This window comes from Lynx canadensis, chromosome A3 (genome assembly GCF_007474595.2).
Source record: "Lynx canadensis isolate LIC74 chromosome A3, mLynCan4.pri.v2, whole genome shotgun sequence".
Classification (NCBI taxonomy): domain Eukaryota; kingdom Metazoa; phylum Chordata; class Mammalia; order Carnivora; family Felidae; genus Lynx; species Lynx canadensis.
Window position 1 is genome coordinate 323,002 of NC_044305.1, and position 25,106 is coordinate 348,107.

At 49.9% G+C, this 25,106-nt stretch overlaps 1 protein-coding gene across 3 annotated transcripts in view; it reads right to left on the reverse strand.

Moving 5' to 3' along the window:
* The window catches only part of DNAJC5 (DnaJ heat shock protein family (Hsp40) member C5), a 49,356-nt gene that overhangs the window by 16,246 nt on the left and 8,004 nt on the right, over positions 1 to 25,106 (reverse strand). The window contains exon 1 of one of the 3 annotated variants that reach the window (XM_030309152.1): positions 22,524 to 22,724. The exons of the other annotated variants lie outside the window; for them this stretch is intronic. The gene's annotated coding sequence lies outside the window, so the exon portion shown is untranslated. Of the gene's footprint in view, positions 1 to 22,523; positions 22,725 to 25,106 lie in introns of those variants that run through there. 3 annotated transcript variants of the gene reach the window in all.

Sequence of the window (25,106 nt, forward strand, 5' to 3'; positions counted from 1 at the left end):
GGAGCTGTGCTAACAAATCTGATGGATACAAACATCGCGAACCCACAAGGACACAGGCGACACGTGGGGGGAGGGGCGTGCAGACAAGGGTGGGGTTTGCCTGCACCGAGGGATGCTAATTTCATCAGCACCACCTTGATTTTTCTATGTCAAATTCAAGGAAAAGTGCAACAATGCTTTTATGCAAAAGACATGCAAACATCTTTAGAAGGTTAAGTATCTGATTGTTTTGGGGAAAACTAGGAACCAGAGGTCAACGGACATTTTCTTGGCTGTGTAACATTCACCCGTATCTTTTTTTTTTTTTTTAACATTTATTTATGTATTTTTTTTTTTTTACATTTTTACTTTATTTATTTTTAAGAGAGAGAGAGAGAGAGAGAGCGCGCGCGCGCGCACAAGCGGGGGACGGGCAGAGAGAAAAGGAGACACAGAATCCGAAGCAGGCTCCAGGCTCTGAGTTGTCAGCACAGAGCCTGACGCGGGGCCCGAACTCACAAACCATGAGACCATGACCTGAGCCGAAGTCAGATGCTCAACCGACTGAGCCACCCAGGCGCCCCTTCTTTACGTGTTTTAGGAGAGCAAGCACAAGTGGGGGAGGGGCAGAGAGAGAATCCCCAGCAGGCTCCACGCTGTCAACGCAGAGCCCAATGCGGGGCTCAATCCCACAAACTGTGGGATCATGACCTGAGCCAAGATCGAGTTGGGTGGACACTCAACCAACTGAGCTGCCAGGTGCCCAACATTCATCCACTTCTATACCATGGCTTGATTTTTTTAAATCATTATGCTCTTCTGTATTGTGTGAACTTTTAATACAGTTATAAAGTTATCACTTTTATAAAATCTACTAAGTTGTCCTTCTCAGAACATCAGCTGCCGCAAGAGCTCTTCTAAAAGTGCATCCGGGGGCACCTGGGGGCTCAATCGGTTGAGCGTCTGACTTCGGCTCAGGTCGCGATCTCATAGCTTGTGAGTTCGAGCCCCGTGTCGGGCTCTGTGCTGACAGCTCAGGGCCTGGAGCCTGCTTCGGATTCTGTGTCCCCCTCTCTCTCTGCCCCACCCCTGCTTGTGCTCTGTCTCTCTCTGTCTTTCCAAATGAATAAACATGGGGTGCCTGGGTGGCTCAGTCGGTTGAGCATCCGACTTCGGCTCAGGTCATGATCTCACAGCTCATGAGCTCGAGTCCTGTGTTGGGCTCTGTGTTGACAGTTCAGGGCCTGGAGCCTGCTTTGGATCCTGTGTCTCCCTCTTTCTCTGCCCCTTCCCTGCTCACATTCTGTCTCTCTCTCTCACACAAATAAACACACATTACAAAATTTTTTTTAAAGCGCTTCTGGATACATGACTGCCCTTCCCAGAAGGTGCTTTTTTAGTGAGTCGCCTCCAGGACAGCTTTACTTAGCATGCTCGGTGTGCTGGGCTGTCAGGGGTACTGAGAAGCCCAGTCTACCCGGCCAGTGATGCCCCTGTAACCAGGGGTCTGGAGCTCATCCCCATGGGCTAAACTTCCCTCTTGCAACCAGGAAGTCTCCAACAAGCAGTACTGCAGAAAGAGAAAGCTGTTCTTTCGTGGGCAAGTCTGTCTGTTTTGGCCATAGCTGACGGAAGGCACCCACACAAGGGGTCCAGTCACCCAGGGTCTAGCTGACCCCAGGAACCAGCAAACATCCTCACGTGGACCCCCTCCCGATCCAATTTCAAGCCCCTGTCAGTTTTCTGGCATCACAAACGAGAGTTGGGAACTAACCTCCTTCATGTCATAATGGTATGGCCAGCAGCTCTGACCTAACATAGCTGTGTCGAAGCCAAGTGCCCGCACCGGCAAGGGGTGGGCTGGCTGCGGGACAGTCCGCACAGACCCTACCCTAGCTTTACTTTGGTGTTGCTCTTCCAAGGGTTACTCGCCTTGGAGCAGGCATCGGCCAGCTTTTTTTAAGGGCAGGATAGTAAACGTTTCGGTCTTGTGGGCCAGACAGTCTCCATCACTGGGTCCCCAGTTTTTAGCTCTGCCTTTGAAGCCGGAAAGCACACTGTGTGAAAGAATGGGCACAGGGGTGCTCCAATAAAACCTGATTTAATTACAGAAGCAGGTGCAAGCCCTGCCTTCGAAGTCACATAATGGGTCTCTTGTGACTTATTTAAGGGAAATTAGGTCCTGCAGATGGCCCCTTATGTTTATATACTGTGGACAAGTGTAGGTTTAGTTACTGTCACACTTTTTTCAGTCCTCAAAAGTAACCGTGCACAAATACAAAACAAAGATAGAGGTACAAACTTAGGTGACTTAAAGAAGAAATGTTTTGAGGGGCGCCTGGGTGGCTCAGTCGGTTGAGTGCCCGACTTCGGCTCAGGTCATGATCTCACGGTCTGTGAATTCGAGCCCCACGTCAGGCTCTGTGCTGACAGCTCAGAGCCTGGAGCCTGCTTCAGATTCTGTCTTCCTCTCTCTCTGCCCCTCCACTGCTCGTGCTCTGTCTCTCTCTGTCTCTCCCAAAAATAAATATTTTAAAAAAATTTTTAAAAGAAGGTGACGGCCACCTGGGTGGCTCAGTCGGTTGAGCATCCGACTTTGGCTCAGGTCATGATCGCACGGTCTGTGAGTTTGAGCCCCACATTGGGCTCTGTGCTGACAGCTCAGCCTGGAGCCTGCTTTGGATCCTGTGTCTCCCTCTCTCTCTGCCCCTCCTCCACTCATGCTCTGTCTCTGTCTCAGAAATAAATAAACATTAAAAAAAAAGAAGAAGAAATGTTTCGAATATGCATTTTCAATCAATATGGAAGAATTCAAAGAAGTTGGTTGCAACATAAAGCAACTGGAGGCCAGACAGCAGCAAGGGCACCCTCTTGTCCACGTAAAAATGGCTGGAAAAGCCATGTGAGAGGCGAAGGCATTTTTAACAGAAACCATCCAAGAAAGATCAAAGCTGTCCCTTGTCCGTTCATTCTTCTTACTTCATTAATGATTTATTTACGGTTTTTCTCTGGCAATGAAACTGTAAAGGTACTACACAACAAATGGGAAAACTTAAACCAGAAGACAAATCCAAAAATCAGAAAACAAATGCCACTTACTGCAAAGAAATGCAGCGGCTGCTGTATCTGAGGAGGACCCGTGGGAGGACTGTGCCCTGACACTTCGCAGTCGGGTCTCCCAGGCTCCCTAACACCGCCTGGCACATCCAGGGCACTCGACACGTGGGTGGCCAGAGGTTCTTCAAACAACGTTCGACTGGAGACCTCGGCAGCCCATGCATGACCCTCCAACCGCGTATCCGCAACTTATTTTATGGGTTTTTTCCAACTGGAATTTTAATTAAATTTATCATGTAACATGGAACAACTACCCTTACAATACTTCATACCAAAGAACACAGAAACAAGATCCCCCACTTTGCACGTTTCTCCAGCGCTAAGAGGAAGGTCTGCTGAGTGCATCAGACACACAAGTGTTCTTGAACAAGGCGCCCCACCAGCCTCTCTATGACTACGATGGTGAGGTGTGGCGGCATGAGGGCAGGGCAGCACCAGACCAGATGGATAAAGACCCTGCCACGAGCCCCGCTGGGCTCCAATGCCTGTAACTTCACTCACAAAACACAGCATTCATCATTCTCCATGATCACTGATCTGAAAAATATCTACTGAGTCCTTCCACATGCCAGGCATTGGGAATACTATGATAAACAGGAAATACAATCTGAGAGTGGGGAGTGAGTTTAGTGAAGCAGGACACTCGGAATCAGCGAACACAGGTCCCCAGTAATACAGTTTATGGGAACCGGCAACAAAAACAGCTTATGTTTTAAGATTATTCTGGCTGCGGGGTATAAAATTAATATGAAGAAGATCCTGCCGAGGCACATTATACTCACAGTGCTGCAAGCTAAAGGATCGGGAGAAAATCTTGTAAACTGAGAAAATGGACATATTACATAGGAACAATCATCTGAATTACGTGCTTCTCATCAGAAGTAATGGGAACCAGAAGGCAGTGAGCACACCTTTAAAGGGCTAAAATAGAAAACCCATCCAACCAGAATTCTATCTGCAGCAAAAAACATCCCTCCGAAACAAAGGTGAAATAAAGACATTTTCAGAAACACAAGGAAGGAAAGAAACCAAGAGAAAGACTTAACTTACAATAAATGCCAAAGAGTTACTTAGGCCAAAGGGAAATGGTATCAGAAACTAGCACTTTCAGGAAGGAATGGAGCCTTTGGTAAGTATCTAGGTAAAAGATTATTTACTTTGAGACAGAGAGTGAAAGTGTGCACAGCAAGTGGAGGAGGGGCAGAGAGGGAGAGTGAGAATCCCAAGCAGGCTGTGTGCTGTTAGTGCACAGCTGAATGTGGGGCTATCATGACCTGAGCCGACGTCGGACGCTTAACCGACTGAGTCACCCAGGCACCCCTCCTTTCTGTTTTTTACAAATATATATGAGGGGCGCCTGGGTGGCTGTGTCGGTTAAGCGTCTGACTTCGGCCTCAGGTTGGGATCCTGAGGTTCATGGGTTTGGGCCCCGCATCGGGCTCTGTGCTGTCGGCTCGGAGCCTGGAGCCTGCTTCGGATTCTGTGTCTCCCTCTCTCTCTGCCCCTCCCCCGCTTGCACTCTGTCTCGCTGTCTCTCAAAAGTAAATAAAGAATAAAAAAGAAAATTAAAGGGGCGCCTGGGTGGCGCAGTCGGTTAAGCGTCCGACTTCAGCCAGGTCACGATCTCGCGGTCCGTGAGTTCGAGCCCCGCATCAGGCTCTGGGCTGACGGCTCAGAGCCTGGAGCCTGTTTCCGATTCTGTGTCTCCGTCTCTCTCTGCCCCTCCCCCGCTCATGCTCTGTCTCTCTCTGTCCCCCCAAAAATAAATAAACGTTCAAAAAAAAAAAATTTAAAAAAAAAAAAAGAAAAAAGAAAATTAAAAAGTATATATATATGAAAGGTGAAAGCGAAAAAACATCAATCCTGACTTTCACAGTTTATAAAGTCTGTGACATCCTCACACACAGGGTCCATCTGGGAAAGGAGGAGGACAGAGGGTTGCACCTGCCTGACGTCCGAGTTCCTCCAACGCATGTGAACTGTTACGTTAGCTTTAAGAAGAGTGAACACAAACGGCCAGCAACAAAGGACTATTCTATAGGGACGTGACTCATCAATAAAAAAGGGTAATATACTGACACAAGCAATAAAATAGATAAACCTCAGGGCGCTTGGGTGGCTCAGTTGGTTAAGCATCCAACCGGTGCAGGTCACGATCTCACAGTTGGTGAGTTCCAGCCCCCTGTCGGCCCTCTGCTGTCAGCACAGGGCCCACCTCAGACCCTGTCTCCCTCTCTCTCTGCCCCTCCCCAGCTCACGCACTCTCTCAAAAATAAACATTAAAAAAAAAAAAAAAACAACTCACACATATTATGTAAGACAAGCTAGATACAAAATGATTCCATTTACAAAAAGATTAAGAATATGAAAAACAATCTGTTGTGATATAAACCAGGAAAGTGATTATGGACAGTAAAAGGAACCTTCTAGGATGACAGAGATACTCTATAACTTAATTGGGGTAGTGATTTCACAATTGTATATATACACCAAAACTCCCTGAAATTTACTAACATCTATGCATTTCACTGTATGTCAATTTCACCTGTGTTTAGAAAAGCGGCTGTTGTAATTAAGGCTATTTGTTCCCAAAGCAAATTACATAAGAAAATCAAAACGGAACATAAAACTCTCCAATCATCTAGAACAGGCTGCCTATCTTACAAACAGACTCTCATTTGGACACCATCACACCCCCACCCTTCCCACCAGGTCTATCGGCTACTCTTAACACAGATTGTAACCACAAACCCTAAAAATACTCTGTCCCTTTAAGAAAAAAAAGGAGCTGCCACGAATATTACTCAAATTGGTATATATTTTGAGTCAGAAGATGAAATAGATGCTTTCCAAGCATAAAAACGATTAAATTTAAATTTGTACACCACTTCACACACATTTCAAAAGTTCACGTTCTGGTTAGAAAGTAAACATTGCCAGGCAACAGGCACTCTTTTTTTTTTAATGTTTATTTTTTTTTGAGAGAGAGAGAGAGAGAGAGAGAGAGAGAGAGATAGAACACGAGCAGGGGAGGGGCAGAGAGAGAGACACAGAATCCGAAGCAGGCTCCAGGCCCTGAGCTGTCAGCACAGAGCCCGACACAGGGGCTCGAACTCACAAACCGCGAGATCGTGGCCTGAGCCGAAGTCTGATGCTTACTGACTGAGCCACCCCAGCCCTCCCAGGCAACGCACACTCTTGAAAGTTCATGTTCAACCGGAACAGTCTTATAACTAAAACACAAACTGTAAGTGAAAGGACCTTATTTCACTTAGTGTCCGTGATACTGGGAAATACATCAGAAAGGTACTGGCAAACAGAAAAGTTGTGGAAGGCCAAATACGAGAGAACAGTGAAGGGGAGAAGGAAATAATGAAGTTTTGTGGGTTCCTTTTTTTTTTGTTTTTAAATATTTATTTATTTTTCAGAGACAGAGAGAGAGACAGAGTGCAAGCCGGGGAGGGGCAGAGGGAGAGGGAGACAGAACCTGAAGCAGGCTCCAGGCTCTGAGCTGTCAGCACAGAGCCCGACGCGGGGCTCAAACTCACGAAGCGTGGGATCGTGACCTGAGCCAAAGTCAGACGCTTAACTGACTGAGCTATCCAGGTGCCCCAGTGGTTTCCTTTTTTAAAAGTGTATTTAGGGGCGCCTGGGTGGCGCAGTCGGTTAAGCGTCCGACTTCAGCCAGGTCACGATCTCGCGGTCCGTGAGTTCGAGCCCCGCGTCGGGCTCTGGGCTGATGGCTCGGAGCCTGGAGCCTGTTTCCGATTCTGTGTCTCCCTCTCTCTCTGCCCCTCCCCCGTTCATGCTCTGTCTCTCTCTGTCCCAAAAATAAATAAACGTTGAAAAAAAAAAAAGTGTATTTATTTATTCTGAGAGAGAGAACCTGTGGGGAGGAGGGGCAGAGAGAGGGAGGGAGGGAGGGAGAGTTCCAAGCAGGTTCCGCACTGTCAGCCCAGAGCCTGACTTGGGTTTCGATCCCATAAGCCACAAGTCATGAGATCACGACCTGAGCCAAAACCAAGAGTCGGACACTTAACCAACTGAACCACCCAGGAGCCCCTTGTGGTTTTTTAAATTAAATTCAACTTTTGAAAAAAGGTATTGTCTTAATACTTCACTTTCCTTATTTTCTATAAAGAGAAGGTATACTTCAACGATTAGAAGAAACAAGCACCTGGTGCAGGCAGGCAGCCCTCCGCTCAAGACCACGAGCAGACCCCATGGAAGAGCCATGGGGACCCAACCTTGAGATCCAGGGACGGCGCAGCCCTGTTGACTGGGCGAACAGTCTTCAACCGTGTCCAAGCCTTTCAGATGTCTTTCTACTTCCTGCGGGCGACGACGTGGGAATTCACCGCCTGCCGTCTGGAGCAGCTGCGCCCCGGCTGGTTTCCCCTAACCCTGTTCTAAGTAATGTCAAGGCATTCCCGAGACCCACCCTCAAGGGCGGGAGAGCAGCCCCGCCTACTGCAACTACACCGCTGTGATTCGTTAGCTGCCACCAGAGGCCTGCTCCCCGTCTTCACTCCAGGAGGGTTAAACTACGGTCTTCAGGCTGGATCTTTTTCGGTAACATCATGCCTTTGAAAACAAAGGGACGTGTTTTGCAAATCTGTGGCGCACCCCGGTTTGTGCTGCTAGATGGGACACAAGGACCGGGCAGACAAGAAGGCACACTCCTGTGAGCAGGAACGACGAGCTCTAAGATGGTCAGAGATCACCAGGCACAGAGGCAGAAATCCGGTAAAGAGGGAGGCTTTGCTGGATGACACGTGCTCTGCCCTCCCCCACTGCTGCAAGGGTGTCTGTGATGCACAGCTCTGTTCCCCGACCCCCCAAGAGTGGCAACATCAAATCCCAGCCCCCTGGCCTGCCTTTCAAGGCCCTTTTGGCCACAGCCCCGCCCACCACCAGCATCTTCCCACCACCGCGTCCACTGGGCCTCAGGGCCTGACTGACCGGGCAGACCCACTGACCACCGGGGCTCTCTAACCACCCTGCCCCCTTCTCTGTGGAGAGGTCCTGCTGGGACCCCTGAGCCCCGTGGACACACCTCTTCCTGGCCACTGCTCCACACACACACAGCAGAGCCGTCCTGAGCCGTGGGCACGTGTCTGTGTTCACTCGTTCAGCTAAGGCTGACGGAGCACGAGCGACACGCCGTGCTCTGCTCTCAAAGCTGGGGATTTATCAGTGAACAAAATAAATGAGAGAGACAAAAATCCCTGTCCTCGTGGGCCATGTCTCTGCTTCTCAGAAGACTCAGCGGCCTTCAGGGAAAAGAGCTGAGTATTGGGACCCCTGCATTTCCGGACGCAGTTGCAGCACAGAGCACATGGTTTGTAAAGAGCCGCTGCTGAGTCCAACCTACTGCTGGGGGGAAACTCAGCACAGGCCGGCTCGGGATGTGAAAGAACAGATGTGAAAACATCTTAAAAGGAAAGCTATTTCTGTTCTAATTATTTTTATGTAACATTTGACAAACAGAATGGGGTGCGTGTGTGTGTGTGTGTGTGTGTGTGTTATAATGCATTGTGATAAACACCACGATCCCATCCTTCAAATTAAAAATCTGAAGATTTCAAGGGCGCCTGCGGGCTCAGTCAGTTGAGTGTCTGACTAGCTCAGGTCATGATCTCACGGTTCGTGGGTTCGAGCCCTGCGTTGGGCTCTGTGCTGACAGCTTGGAGCCTGGAGCCTGCTTCAGATTCTGTCTCCCTCTCTGCCCCTCCCCCATTCATGCTCTGCCTCTCTCTCTCTCTCTCTCTTTCTCTCTCAAAAATAAATATGAAAAATAAATAAGAATGTGAAGATTGTCAATAACCTTGTGCTCTCCCCGTATACATTACCCTGAATTAATGTTTATTATTCCCTTGCTTTAAAATATTACCTTGCATTTCTCCCTAAACATTATTTAGTTTTAGTTTTTTGAACCTAAAAAAATAGTCGAACATTCTCTTGGTTTCAGCTTATGATCTCATGGTCCCTGAGATCAAGCTGGGCTCTACCCTGACAGTGTGGAGTCTGCTTCGGATTCTGTCTCCCTCTCTCTCTGCCCCTCCCCTGCTCATGCTCTCTCTCTGTAACAAAAATAAATAAAAACAAAAAAAATTGAAAAAACCTCAGAGAACATTAAAAAAAGGTCAGTTTTACTATGCTCATTTAAAAAATAAAAGAGAAGAAAAAAATCTGGGTTTGTATTTTACGTTTTGTTTGTAATTTACTTTTCCACTTAGTCATTTTCATTGCAGTTTACAAAAGTATCATCACTCTTTGACAGACTGGCAATTAAAGAAAATCTGGTCCTTCACCACAAACCGTTTAGGAAGAAGAGCCTGGGCAGACGCCTGGAAGGGGAGCTTCTGGCTCCGGAGAACTGGCAGCGTCTTTGTGGGGGCGCTACCTGCGACCAGGGGTAGGCAGCAATCAGCACTGCCCCCTGCCCCCTGTCACAGTCATGGACACTGCCAGGCTTCCCAGTTTGCACCAGGGGGCAGAAGGGCGCCTTTCTCAGTGTGGACCGCTCACAGGGCAGTGTGTGGGGTTCGGGGTCTGCCCCCTGGCAGGGCGGCTGCCTGCACAGTGCCCCAGGGGCTGCACCAGTTGTGGCCTCCAGCACACCAACCCTCTACTGGTTATAAATGCTACAAAGGTTCCTAGTTCCTAGTTCCTTTTCATTTATTACCATGTCTATTGATGAACACTAGTGCTTACATTTTTAAAAAAAATTTTTTAAGTTTAATTATTTCTTTTGGGGGAAAGAGACAGCGAGGGAGAGAGAGAACAAGCAGGGGAGGAGCAGAGAGAGAGGGAAATAGAGACTCCCAAGCAGGCTCCACGCTCCTGGCCCAGAGCCTGATGTGGGGCTCGAACTCAAGAACCGAGAGATCATGACCTGAGCTGACACCAAGAATCGGCCACTTAACCAACTGAGCCCCCAGGAGCCCCTCTTACATTTTTCTACTGTGCTAAAAACCATGAAATTTATTTACCAACTTACCCAACTCTATGCACACTGTTGTGCAACCGATCTCACAACTTCTTAATTATGAAACTGAATGTATCAAATCTTTGCAAAATGATGATCTCTTTGTTTCCCTTTTCTTTTTTGCTTTTGTTCAAAGTCCATCTCAACCCCAAGGCCAAAAGTAAAGTCTCCTATATTTTCTTCTAAAGACTTCACCCACAGGTGATCTGCTTCATCTGGAGTTAACATGGGCATGAGACAAAGGCCAACTTCAAAGGTCTCAGTCACACCCAGAGTCCCAAGTCCCAGGAGCACCCCCCCCCCCCAGCCACACCTCCTCAGTTTGTTTCCTGCACCCACCAAGCCCAGGCTCTACAGCCTGTCTCAGCAGTGTCACTCAGCACAGACATGAAGCAGCATGAAGGCCAACCAAGGGCTCTGTTCTCACTGTCTCTGGGGACACTGCTCCAAGATACAGAGGCCTCTATGGCTGCCATGCATCTCACTGTCCAGCCTTCCTACACACTGTGGGTCAAATAAGGAATGTGGCTGGACAGGCAGTCTCAAGAGCCACTGTCTGGCCAGGGGTAGGAGGACAAAGTACCCAAAGGAAAGTTCCAGGCCACAAAGATAATACACCAAATGATGGGAACTGAAAATTTAGAATCCAAGAAAAAGTTGGGGGTGGGGGGAGCCTGTTTGCAACCTTGAGGGGAGAGGGGCCCTACTCTAGAAAGAAAATGTAATCAGAGAACAGGACCCTGGCTCTACAATAAACAGGGTTTTCACAGGCGGATACAATGTAACCATCCATGGATTTCAACAATAAACTTACCCACAGCAACTTTGGTTACAAGACACAATGTAAATTTCTCTGCCTTGCCAGCAGTGAAGGTAAACTGAAGACAGAAGTTGGAGGAAAAGAAGGGAAGGAACAGACGCCGACAGCCTCAAGTGAAAGAGAGGTCGCCGAAGGAGCAGGACAAAGACACAGGAGTAGGTGCACAAGGGCTACGGAGAACGGCGGTTCCACTGGGACAGGCGGACAGAGGTTCTGCTGTTCTGCCTCAGGCACTCTGCACCCAACCCCACGCAAGAGACCCTGCTAAAAACAAAGATACTAAAACATGAGATACAACTGGTGTTCCAAAGACCAGGAATTTTCATCTATGGTCTGCGGTGAACCTGGTAATAATCTAGTACCAAAGAACATTCAAGAAGCAGGTGGATCTAAAGCTCCAGCCTCGAGCCAGGGAGGGCCAGTACTCCCAGCGCTGGGACAGACTCAGAACACAGGGAGAGGCTCAGAAAACTGATCTGAAGGTTTAACTCTGAATCTGTTACCTATTCTGAAAGAAAAAAATCCGTACACTACAAAAGAAATTAGCACCAATTAACTCCACTTATATACTGGAAGAAATTCTAAGCAAGAGTCAACAAATGTGGAAAACACAAAAGAATTGATGCCAAATGTTACAGTCTTCTGTTATATTTATTCCTAACTTAAAATGAATTTCAAGGTAGGGCGAGCCACTCTTGAACTCAGGGTCGTGAGTTCGAGCCCCATGTTAGGCATAGAGCCTACTAAAAAAATAAAATAATTTCTTTTTCCTTTCCTTTTTTTTTTTTTTTTTTTTTTTTTTACCTTTTATTCGTTTTTGAGAGACGGAGCACGAGCAGGGAAGGGGCAGAGAGCGAAGGAGACACAGAATCCGAAGCAGGCTCCAGGCTCTGAGCAAGATATCAGCACAGAATCCGGCGTGGGGCTCGAACCCACAAACCACGAGATCATGACCTGAGCCGAAGTTGGACGCTTAACCAACTGAGCCACCCAGGTGTCCCCAAAATAAAATAATTTTCAAATGAAAAGAATTCTTGAAGTCACTGGAAATATAGGAACTCCACAAAAGATGTGAAGAATAAAAAGCAACAATGATGCCGAGCCTTAAAACAAAGAAAATAAAAAGCAAAATGAGTCCCTTCTTTAAAGCCAACTTCCCCACCAAGCCTCAGAGCGTAAGAGAAGGGAGGGGCCCAGCCCAATCCGAGGCACGGAAAGAGCACTGTTTTCCATACAGCAAGCACTGCCCTTGGTCACAGAGAGAGTGTCCGCGTCCTCCTGCACCACAGAGCGGGCATTCTGCTCTCCTGAGCTCCAACACGGGAAACAAGACTGATGGCAGCAGGTTGCAACAGACAGACACCTGAGGGAGAGCAGAGACGTCTGGCCCCAGGGCCACACACCCTTGAGCAGAATCCTGGGTTTCCCAAACTGGGCAACTATTCCTGCAAGAAGAGGGTGTGGTGGCCGAGAGCAAGCCTAGTGCTGAAGCCCTTCTGAGTTACGAACTGAGCAGCTGCCCCGGGTTCTGGCACAACATTCAGTAAAAGCTGAATTAATTTTATCAGTAGTAACTATGTCCAGAAACCAAATAAGGATTTTCTTAGTTAGGTGATGCTTAGAACAGAAGTTAAAAGGGAAAGGAGATCAGAAGTTGAGCAGAATCACAATAAATATGTTCAACTGTGAGGAGACTAAAAAATGAAACAATGAATAGGAACTGAACGTTCTCAAAACTTTACTCATGAGAAGGAGGTTCCCTGTGAACCAACCTGGAGAGAACCTGTCCTCTAACAAATGCCTACCACATCCCGCAGGCGCCTGCCACTTCTGACCTCGCCCTCCCTCCTGCCCGCTCATCCTCTGATGTGCAAACAGCACAGGGAAATGGATCTGGGCAACGCAAAATGAGGCCCTGGAATAGGACACCAGCGCGGCACCAACAGCTTCTAACCCCTCTGTGCACAGGGAGCTTAAAACAAGCTAGAGCCCCTGCCCCCAGGACGCAACCGGCAAGTACAAGTGACATTTCCATTCTCAGCACTGGAGCTGATAAGCGCTCCTCTGTGCACCATGCCAGAGAAGCTTCTAGGCCAGAACCATTACTATGACCAAAAGTTTCCAGAAAACCTTAATATATCCCCAAATCTGAACATAAAACTAGACACTGGAAGACAAAGTATTTCTCATGAAGTAATGAGCATCAGGGATTTTGCTAGTAGGTATTTTAGCCTCACAGCACCTAAAATCTCAGGGTGTTGACGTCACAGTCAACCTACGCAGGCACCAGGCTCTCTGCAGACCAGGCCCAAGGGTCCACAGGCAGAGCAGGAGAACCCGGAGCTATTTTGTACCACGGCAGAGAGGGGCTCTCATGAACGCCTACCAGGAAGAGTTTTCTGAAGCCCAGTGGGTGAGAGTTCATAAAACGCGACAGACAAGGCCCAGTATCTTCTGTGTCTCCAAGAGGAACACATCCCCAAATGCACCTCCTGTTTCCGATTCTGTGTCTCCCTCTCTCTCTGCCCCTCCCCCGTTCATGCTCCGTCTCTCTCTGTCGCAAAAATAAATAAATGTTGAAAAAAAAATTAAAAAAAAAAGGGGCGCCTGGGTGGCGCAGTCGGTTAAGCGTCCGACTTCAGCCAGGTCACGATCTCGCGGTCCGTGAGTTCAAGCCCCACGTCAGGCTCTGGGCTGACGGCTCAGAGCCTGGAGCCTGTTTCCGATTCTGTGTCTCCCTCTCTCTCTGCCCCTCCCCCGTTCATGCTCTGTCTCTGTCGCAAAAATAAATAAATGTTGAAAAAAAAAAATTCAAATACACCTGCTGGAACTGGCAAGGCTTCCCTGCACGGATTCCTACTGCCCAACGTGAAAGTCCCCTGTGGACATGGCCAGCCTCTGATGAAGTCAGATGGACACGGTTTCACAGCGACCCCTTCCTGCATCCACAACCAGAAGCAAACGAGCCCACTGACTCTAGAATGAAAACAAGCAACACTGCTGCCAAGCCAACGGTAAGAGACGCCTGATGTCAGAGGCAGTGTCACCTCCAAACAGAAGCTGGGTACAGCGGGGGAGAACTCGCGGTCACGGCTGTAGCCGGACCAACGTGCCAGCTCCAGTCTAGGGAGTACTACCACGTGTAGGCATCGAGGGGCACACGTACCTGGACACCACCAGATGCTCCTAAGAAGTCTGCTGGACGGGCACCGGGGCCACTGGGTGGCGTGAGGGCAGCTGTGAAGTCACCTGCCTGGGCTGGAACCTGGCTCAGCTACTCATGAGCTCAGTAACCCGGGCAACTTCCTAAACATCCCCACGTCCCCTCTGTCCAACGGGAATGGAAACAGCCTAGCATCGAATGTCTGTGAGCCAGCTCACGTGCTTACAGCAGTGCCTGGTACACAACAAACATCAATAAATATCAGTTATCACTATTACCATCTCCAATCTACAGATGAGGAGACCGAGGCTCAGAAGCACCGCACCATCCACTCAGTCACTCTGGCAGGGGCCAGTGGGGTCGTCATCCAAATGCAAGTCTGACCCCCAAGTCTCATAACTGTTTTCTGTTTTTAATTTTTTAAAAAGCGTATTTATTTATTTTCAGAGAGTGAGCACAAGCAGGGCAGGAGCAGAGAGAGAGAGAGAGAAGAGAATCCCAAGCAGGCTCTGCGCTGTCAGCACAGAGCCTGATGTGGGGCTGGAACCCACAAATCGCAAGATCCTGACCTGAACGGAAGGCAGATGGATGCCTGACTGACTGAGCCCCAGGCTTCCAACTCTCAGTAACTGTTTCACAAACAGGAGCAATCTGTTCCTACCCTAAGCACAAGTGGCTTCTTTTCTTATACATTAAGCCTCATCTGAATAAGATACTACATTAAAACCCTTTACAGTAGTTAAAAATAAACCCAAACACACACAGACGAAGTTCACAACGCGGGATGAGAGCCACGCTGCTCTCAGCGTTCCAGACTCACAGCTTGCACACCAACACGAACTATTGTTACATGCATTTGAGAGGCAAGAGGGGTTTCTTTTTCCATCTTAAACTTAAAAAAAATTTCACACGTTATTAATTTGCCTTGTCATTTGTCTTTTAAAAACATAGCATCTAATCAGGTAAGGCTGTACACAGCTGTTTGCTGTTCACAGAAACAAATTCTGCACCCGACCACCGTCGACGGGGTGAGCTGTCCCTCAGCTGGATGGTCACTCTAGGAGAGGCCAGGACAAAGACCACAGGCCCATTCCAGGGTGCAGCATGTAGGTCTGATGAATGGACAGGCTCACCCATATCTGCCTCACAACATGCTGTGACTCTGTGACCGGTTTAAGACACGCCACAGGGGCTCCTGGGTGGCTCAGTCTGTTGGGCGTCTGACTCTTGATTTAGGCTCAGGTCATGATGTCACAGTTCGTGAGACTGAGCCCCTACGCTGGGACCACAGAGCCTGCTTGTGATTCTTTCTCTCCCTCCCTCTCTGCCCCTCCCCCATGCACACATGCGCTCTCTCTCTCTCTCTCAAAAATAGATAAATAAACTTACAAAGAAGAGAGGGGCACCTCGGTGGCTCAGTCGGTTGAGTGTCCCATTCTGGCTCAGGTCGTGATCTCATGGTTCGTGGGTTCGAGCCTTACACAGAGCTCTGTGCTGACGGCTCGGAGCCTGGAGCCTGCTTCCGATTCTGTCTCCCTCTCTCTCTGCCCCTCCCCCGCTCATGCTCAGTCTCTCTCTCTCAAAAATAAACATTAAAATAAACAAACAAATAAATGAATGAAATTTAAAAATAAGACAAAATTCCCTTTAAAAAATAATAAACACCTAAAATGTGCCACAAGTAAACGGTGCGAATCAGACGCTACAGCACAGTCAAGAGTACGCCCACGCCACCCGCACTTGTTTGCGCTGCAATCCGCTGGCCTTGGCGAGGACGAGATGATGTTAGTAGCTGGCTGGACAGACTGACCTAGCTGGCTGTCAAGACAGGGCGCTTATGAAAGAAGCCGGGAGGCAGAGGGCTCCAGGGTGGGGCACACACACCAGGAAGAAGGGTGCTGCTGGCAGCACTCAGTTAGGGTCACCCCAACGGGCACGATGACGCAACAGGGAACAGCGCTTCGAGAGGGGTAAATTCTGTCTGCTGTCATTCTAACACCTGGTGGCATTACTGGTGCTTATTCTTTTCAATACCACACCTTTACACTAGGGAAAGTATGTAACTGTCAATTTCCTCATCTGTAAAACTGGGTAACAGCTACGATGCAAAGCCGTCCTGGGAATCAGGCTGATGCACATTATGTAAACTGGCCTGTTCCCAACTGCGGTTAGGACCGTTTCAGAGGGTTTGCTACTGGGGGGCAGGGGGAGGGGGTCCTCTAAGTGCATTCCATGAGAAACCATACTGTTTCAAACAGGGGGTGACTGCTCGGACAAGTTAAGAAATACTTCCTAGACAACTGTCATTCTTAAACTGTAGACCTTCTGGTTTCGTCTCAAAACAAAACTGGACCACGAGATCACATTTACAAATTCTGAACTTTAAAAAAAAAAATTCTGAACTTTAGATTTAGATGTGAGGAGTCTCATCATTCAAAGTATAAGATAAATTCATCCAGCAAAAATCTCTACCCACAACACAACTTCTTTTTAAGTTAAAAAACAGATGTTGGTTGGTTTCATGTACTTTTAAAAGTTTTTTCTTTTAATGTTTTATTAAACTTTGAGAGAGAGAGAGAATGTGAGCAGTGGAGGGGCAGAGACAGAGACAGACAGACAGACACAGAATCCGAAGCAGGCTCCAGGCTCTGAGCTGTCAGCACAAAGCCTGACATGGGGCTCGAACCCACAAACCTTGACATCATGACCTGAGCCCAAGTCAGACGCTTGACCGACTGAGCCACCCAGGTGCCCCTAAAAATTCTTTCATAACTGAAGTCATTTTATTTATAACTAAATTCTTTTTTTAAAATATATTTATTTATTTTGAGAGAGAGAGAACATGAGTAGAGGAGGGGCAGAGAGAGGGAGAGAGAGAAACCCAAGCAGGCCCTGCGCTGTCAGCACAGAGCCCAACGGGGGGCTTGATCTCACAAACCATGGTCATGACCTGAGCCGAAATCAAGAGTTGGGTGCTTAACTGACAGAATCACCCTGGAACCCCTATAACTAAATTCTTATCACACCAAAATTTATTGCAACTGGCCAAAAAACAATAACAAAAACACCAAAACACTGATTGTTATTATCAAACCCTACAGCAGTAGCTAAATGAGCACCAAAATATAAAATGTTAAAATCCCATGTGAGTGAAGAGGAAAAGACACACACTGCCACAGAGAATATAAACTTCATACTCTGTGGCAAAAATTACAGAGTCTGTACTGTTTGACCTAGAAAATTTTCATTATTTATCTAGAGAAACCCTCTCACAAAAGACTCTCCTATTTAATAAGAAAAATTCAATGGGACTGCCTAGGTAAGAATCAAACATTTGCTATGCTGCTAATCCCTTCCAATAATAGATGGGGGGGAAAACAGTGAGACAGTGATACAGGCTTGTTCTGCAGAGCCCAGCCACTCCTGCCCAGCACCTTCCTCTACATTCTACTGGGACTGTCTGAGGCAGGACCCATGATCTTGGGCCCCCAACCCCCGAACCAACGCAAGGTCACAAGACGCCAGAGATTCAGGTGCTGTTGGTTTCACTGCACCACATGTCTACTCCACCCAGCGAGGACAGGACTGACAGTGCTCTCTAAGAAAGGGGACGGCCACCCCAGAGATAGCCAGGGTGGGGCACAGCTGACAGGGCGGCCGGTCAGCGTTCCAATCGTCTGACTCCTAGGGCTGCAGTTTTGTAACCAACTGGCACAGAATTCCTCAGGACGCAGCAGTGGAGACTCCAAAGGACTGCACACTCCATCTCGTCAACCACCGTATTTGCTGCTGATACAAGTTCAATGCAGAAAAATTAAAAGGCTAATAAAATTACACACAGCCAAGGATGACAAATAAGGTTCATTCACACTTACACATTCAAGGGACATTCACTGATCACTCACAATATATCACACAATTTAAAAACATTAGTTGGGTTTCTGCCACAGGACTAAGTTTGGTTTTTTTTGAAGTTATTTGTTTATTTTGAGAACAAGAGTGTGGGGAGGGGCAGAGAATGAGGGAGAGACACAATCTCAAGCAGGCTCTGCACTGTCAGCACAGAACCTGAAGTGGGGCTCGAGCCCACGAACCATGAGATCACTACCTGAGCTGAGCTCAAGAGTTGGACATTTAACCAACTGAGCCGCCTAGGTGCCCCCAGAACTAAGCTTTAAAAACCATTTTTAGGGGCGTCTGGGTGGCACAATGGGTTAAGTGACCAACCCTTGATCTCAGCTCAGGTCATGATTTGCAGTTTGTGAGTTCAAGCCCTGCAATCAGGCTCTGTGCGGATGGTGCTGAGCCTGCTTGGGATTCTGTCTCTCCTCTCCGCCCCTCCCCTGCTTATGCTTGCTTCCTCTCGCTCAAAATAAAGAAAGAAACAATTTTTATTTCACCTGGATGGCTCAGTCCGTTGAGCTTCTGACTCTCGGTTTTGGCTCAGGTCATGGGTTCGAGCCCCGCTTCAAGAGTTTCAGCCCTGCCTCACGGAGCCTGCTTGGGACTGTGTCTCCCTCTCTCTCTGCACCCCCATGCTCGAGCACACTCTCACTCTCTCTCTCAAAAATAAATAAACGTTTGAAATAAAAAATAATAAAACCATTTACGTAAGATACATGAACAACGCAGAATAGTTTTCGAATGAAGTGAACTTTTAGTATATACCGATCAGTCCTTAAAAAGAACACTGATTAAGATGGCATTTTCGGGGACATCCCACCCCTGGTGCCATCAGACACTTCTCTCTTTAGAGTGAGGTGCTGGACCCCATCTCTGCAGTCTCAGCTCTAAGGACGCCCGCTGGCAAGCACACAAGGCATTCAACAAAACTAGCGCAAACACCAAGGAACGACAGAATGCAAACTACAGGCCGTTTGCTGATCTAATCCTTAAATCTTCCCAAGCCACCGATGACGGACTAGCTGCTAATCTTCTTCAGGGGATGTCATTATTTGAGGGCTGGCCCTGGTGTCAGGATGGTAAAGGCACAGCACTGCCCTCTCTGAAATTAGGGTTAGCGTTTTCATAAAACAGGACTGTGACCATCTTTCAGCACCTTGGTCACTTCTATTTAGGAAGCAGTTGATGAGACACCTTTCACTTATCATCCCGCATACTCCCCAAACAGGCAGGCAGGGCAGGTACCATTACCCCCATTTTAGGGAGGCCCCTAATCACTCCAGCCCGGTCTTGTCCTTTTCAGGAAGGAAAAGTCTAGCACGGGTTCTGCTGACCCGCAGGCGGGGTGTCTGCAGCCCAAGAATGCTCAGATCTAACCAACCAATCAGAGTGGAAGAGTAAGCCTCGTTTTAGGAGTACCGTAGTTTCAACCGCTATTCAGAGCATCTAGACACTCACGAGGGCACCACTAGAGCTAAGAGCCTCCTCTCCACTTGTGCAAAGGACTGGTCACCAAGCTGGATACCAGTCCCCAGAAGACACAGGCGTCTGTCTCTTTACTGGAAAACGGGACGCTGTTTGCTGACAGCACTGTATACTCCAAACCCCGCCCAGAGTACTTCATAGGAGAGCGAAGGAATGTTCAAGGGTGATTCTGCTGGGTGTCCCACACTCATTTTGTTCTCTGACGTTGGAAGCAAACTCCCATCTTAGATAATACTCCACCTTATCACAACTGCCTAGCTCCCCTGCAATTCAGTCATTTACTCAACACCTAGCGAGCACCCACTACCCCCCAGGACCAGCGTGTGCACCTCATACTCAGGCTCTAAACAGGCACCGTCCAGTAGCCTGTTAGGGGATTCTGCGTGGTGGCGTCAGGTAGGTGGTCGCTGCAGCAACTGGGACAAAAGGCCTAAATCGAGTTCTGGGAACAAGTAAGGACTGCAGGGTAGCTCACAACTGAGCACAGGGCCACCTCTGCAGGAGGACTCGAGGACAAAGTGGCCAAGACACGACCACCTTAATTAAGAGTACCATCCTCAGAAACACACAAAAATGCACTTACTCTGAGTTAATAGGGGCCTGAGGTGAAGGGCTCCAGAGCCATTTAAGCACAAAGCAGGACTCCGCCTGCTCCTGTCACAGTCACACAACGAGACCCGGGCTTAGGCCTTCAGGAACAGCTCACTTCAAGTAGCTCTCGGAACAATTACTACCTCTCAGCCCAATTAACCAACAGATGTCACCAAGTATTAAGACCAGCCTGTGTGGGGCTTGGGGGGGGGGGTGGGGAGGGGGAGTAACCAAAGACAGAATTTCTGGAAGCATTATTATCAGTTACAGATCTTCTGACTTTAAATACTTCCCATTTTGAAATAACTTAAGCTAGAAGTTGCAGAAAAGGTTCTCAGTACTGGCTGTCCTTTCCCAAAGGGCAGGTGGCTCGCCAGCATTCCCTCAGAACCCAGAACCTCTATGTGCTCAGTGCTAACCCACAATGACTTCCAAGCAATAGACGGTGTGCTGCACAGAACTGCTAAGCTCGTCACTATCATTCATTCAACAAGTATTTCCTGGGCACATACTGTGTGCCAGCAACAGTTCTTTGCACGGGACAGCCTCCCTGTGGACCTTCTCTTGCAGTAAAACACCGACACAATAAATCCGTTACACAGGACATTAAAATACCTAAGCGCTGAAGAAAAATTAAGGAAAGAAGGGAGACAGGAAACAGGAGGTGGCGAGTTGAAATTCTAGGCAGGGCAGTCAGGGAGGGTCGAGCCTCTTGGAGCACGAGGGGGAGGAAGTGAGTGTTCTGGGCAGACCGGAGGACACAGCAGATGACTTTCCTAAGAGACTAGCAAGAAGGCCACTGTGGCAGGGGAAGAGTGAGTCGGAAGGCCAGAGGTAGGAGACTGGTCACAGAGGCGCGGGAGAGGCCTGACAGGCATGCTCCCCAATAAGGGTCGCCTTCCAGCTGAGAAGCCGGTGCCTCGGCGAGCCCGAGTGTCTGCTCATCACACAACCCCTGGGTGCTGTGCTTAGACCGGGCCAAGGGGCCAGGCCGTGGGGGTCCTGAACACACATCTCCCTTAGCGTCCTGCGCGGGTGGACAAAGAGGAACCACGATGACCAGTGGGGGCACAAGGCCATCTGTATCAAACACACAGGTCGGCCACACAGTCGGCCAGCCAGAAGCAGCTCCTGTAGCTCTCGGTTTGGCCATGTGCCACCCGGAGCTGCCCTGAGTCCGAGAACACTGACACAGGGGAAAGGAGAGTTGTGAACACTCGACTATAAGGTTCCCCCAAACCCTCGAATCCTGGCTTCTGATTTCATCTCCTGCTTAACGGATTACTCCAACCCGAAACTTCGCTTGACATCTAACAAGAAAGAAGCAAATAAATGAACATAAAGTCTTGGAAGCGCCAGCCAGGGCACTGCCTTTAGGCCACCATGTCAATAGCTGGGGCAACGTAGCTGTTTCTGTCATTAAGGTGGTTTTTTTAGACAACTAAGGACATTCAAACGTAGCACTATTAGGCCAAGACCAGCAAGTTAAAATGTCCCCTATCAGATCTAACCTGAAAAAAAAAAATTAAAAAAAAAATTGAAACTTTTGCTTCCTTTTCCTGTATGACACAACTGAATGAATTTTGAGAAACCATCTCCTAGGCGCACGAAAGAGAGCTCGCAGTCCAGCACTCGACACAAACAAGTCAGACCCTGACCGGATGAGTTCTGAATACTGTCTCCTTCAGAGCACAATACAAAGCACTTCGCAAAATAACGTCTTTATAAAACTGATAAAAACGTTTTATTATTATTACTTTTACAAACCAAATGATTTCAACCTAAGAGATTAACTGAGAGCTCGCTCAGGAACACATTTCAATTCCCCCAGCCATAGACATAATGCCCCAGGGACCAGATTACGTGTGGCTCCCTTAGACCAGCGGTTCTCAACCATCTTAGCCACCGCCCCCCCTCCTCCGGGAAGGAAAAGACCCTCAGGTCAGTCACGGGGACAGTGGGGGCGGAGGAAGGCCGCGCGCTGCCCGCGATCGGGCAGGAGGGGGACCGGCTGCTGAAGCGTCGCACACACCCGAGAGCCCCCACGGGACTGCGGCCCCACCTACCCACCCCCATCTGAGTGCGGGCTGCCCCGAGAGACGCTGCGCCCAGATGTGGTCGTCCCCGACGCCACCGCGGCCCTGCGGCGGCACCCGGGCACCGCTCGGCGCGCACAGACCCCTCGCATGGCCCCCGACGAGGGCACGCGCGGGCCCGGGGCCGCGCGGTGGGCGCACCTTTCCGCCGGCTCCTCTTCGCAGGCCGCAGCGCCCACCCGCCCCGCCGCTACGGCGAGCACTCCCGGGAAGCTCCCTCCCCCGCCGGCCCCCGCCCCGCGCCCCCGGCCCGGAGGGAGGGTCGCCGCCGCTTCCGCTGCGGGCGCGCCGCCCCCTCGCCACCCTGCAGACCCCCTCGCCCCTCCTCCTGCCTTGCCCGGCCTGACGGGAGGCCCGTGGGGCCCGCCGCGAGCTCACCTGTCCGCCCGCCCGCCCGCCCGCCCGCCGTTCCGCGGCTCCGCTCCTCAGCTCCGCGGCGCTGTTGGGCAGCCGGCCGACGCGCTCCTCCTCAGCCGGGGCTGCGTCTCGGGAACCCCGGGGGTCGAGGGTGGGGGAGGAGGCGGCGGCGGCGGCGGCAGGGGCAGCGGCGGCAGAGGGCGCGGGAGCAGCACCGGCACAGGCGGCGGGGGCGCGCACGTCCACGCACGCTCACGCACGCACCCGCACCGGCGCGCGCGCCCCCGGAAGAACGTGGGCTCCGCGGGTCGGAGCGGCGGGCGGGGCAGGCCGCGCACGCGCCCAGAGCTCTAGGCGGAGGCTCCGCCCATGCGGGGCGGAGCCGCAAGGTGACAGCGGCTGCTCCGAAACGCCGGGTGCGGGCCGCGCCTCGAGCGACAGCCCAGGGGCGGGGCCCCAAGTGACAGCCCGGGAACGGAAGCCCCGGGAGCTGTGGGCGGAGCCCGCACTGCAGAGCCGGAAGCGCCTACAACCCGGCAGGGGCGGGACCTAGGCGCGCGGGCCGAGCCTCCTGCCAGTGCCCGTGGTGCTCCGGTCCGCGGGTAGGTGAGGCGGTGAAACCTGCGAAAGGGGAGGTGTGCGGACTTGTCTCGCCGCTGACTTTGCTCGTCCAAGAACGGGAGAGGGAGCTGCTAGGAGATGACCCAGAGGCCGACGCCCCCCTTCCTCCGGCCACTGGTTAGGGACTGACATTTGTTCACCCCTGGAGCGCAGAGATGGGACTTCCTTTCTTCCTGCCCAACCAATGAAGTGCCACCACCACTGTCCAGCCACGCCCCCAGAATCGCCTTCAGACAGGGGCGTGGAAAAGCAGGAGAACCAGCGTCCACACACTTCCCTCCCCATACAGGTAGGACTCCTGCTCATCCTACTGGCCACCTGGGAGGGGAGGCCTGCCTGTCACCTTTCCCCACGGTCCCTTACGGAACCGTAAGCAGTCCTACCACTTATTCATTGCTTGCTCTGTGTCTGGTACACTGACATGTGGCAGTTTTCATTCTAGAAGCCACGCAGACCTTTTCTGGCGTGTGTCCGCCTCACTGCCACTCTTGCGCATTGGCCATTTTCCATTCAGCGGAGTTGTCTTTTATAAAAGAGAAACCTGATGACATCTAAGGCTTCCTAGGACACATCTAAGGCTTCCTAGGACACTGAGTAAAATACAGGCTTTGCCAACAAGCTCTGACCCCTGTCTGCCTCTGCCCTCTTCTTACACCTCTATGCCATCATGCTGGCTGTGGCAGAGAGCTCAGGAAGCCTCCTGGTAGTCGTTAAATTGTGCAACACGAGGAGGCAGTAAGAAAAGGCTTATGAAAACCAAGAAGCAGAAAGGCCAGATTAATACTGTCTATTGATTCAAGAGGATGGAAGATTCCCGGACAGAATCATAGGAGGAAGGAGGCAGTAAGATGGACAAGCTGTGTTCAGCCTGTGCCGGAAGCTGCAAGAACGAACGAATCAGGCCTTAGTGAGTCTATCTTTGATACAATAGTTCCACTTTAGGGCCATTCCTCCTAAAAAAAAAATGTTCCCAGATATAGAAAAAGGTGTATACTGTTGTTGTAAAATAGTGAAAATGGAAACCTGCCCAACTGTACAAGCAAGCACACTCAGTGGAACAAAATAGCTATTAAAAATGTACACAACGGCTACGAAACAGCGTAGAAGATTCTTGTGATAGTTCCTGAAAGTAAACGAGCAAGATGCATGATATAAAAAGTACATCATTATGAGTATGTCTACCAATAAGCAACCCAACCTGTTCAGAGGAAGTGACAGAAGATGCCGGTCAAACGCCGACAGTGGCTGTGGTCAGGCCCTGTGCTTTCCATGCCCTTGAATCACGGGAGGCGAGCCGCGTTATCCTTTCCCTGAGATAGGGAACTGAGGCTTCAGGGAAGCAGGTGCTCTGCTGCTCCCCAGCCCCTCCCAGGCATGTCCGTGTCTCTACCTGCCCCACCAGGTGCTCTAGGCCTCCAAGCTCTCAAAGCTCATCTCATACAAATCTGTTAGAGGAATACCTTGTCTTCCCCAACAGATGGGATCGCAAAGCCCTTGAGAGCTGGGTCCACAACAGATTCACTCTATCCCACAAAGCCTGACAGACTTCCCCACAAAACATTTAAATATTTAATCCGTGAAGACTACATGGAACCCCTTTCCAAAGTAAATTAAGGTAAATGTTGACTTCAGGCAGCGGCGGTGCTTTTCCACCATTCTCCCGGCCCACTGTTGTACTGAGGTCCCACGTGGAGCGTAGACTTCCTACAACTTGGAGTAACTCGCTTTCCCCACTGCTACATCTGGAGCAAGCCTGCTCCCTGATCCCAAAGGAAAGTCCGATACTCCCAGTAAAGGCACTTGCCACTGGGAGCGCCCAGGGCAGCGGGGTCGACACATCTGATGCACCAGGGCAGAGCACAAGGAAGGAAAAGCAGGGCACAGAACATCGGGTACCGTCTGAGAGCACACTTTCGTATCTGCTTGCCTTTTTGTGAAGAAATGCAGAAGGAAAGTGGTGGGGAGGGCACGGGTGGGGAACCA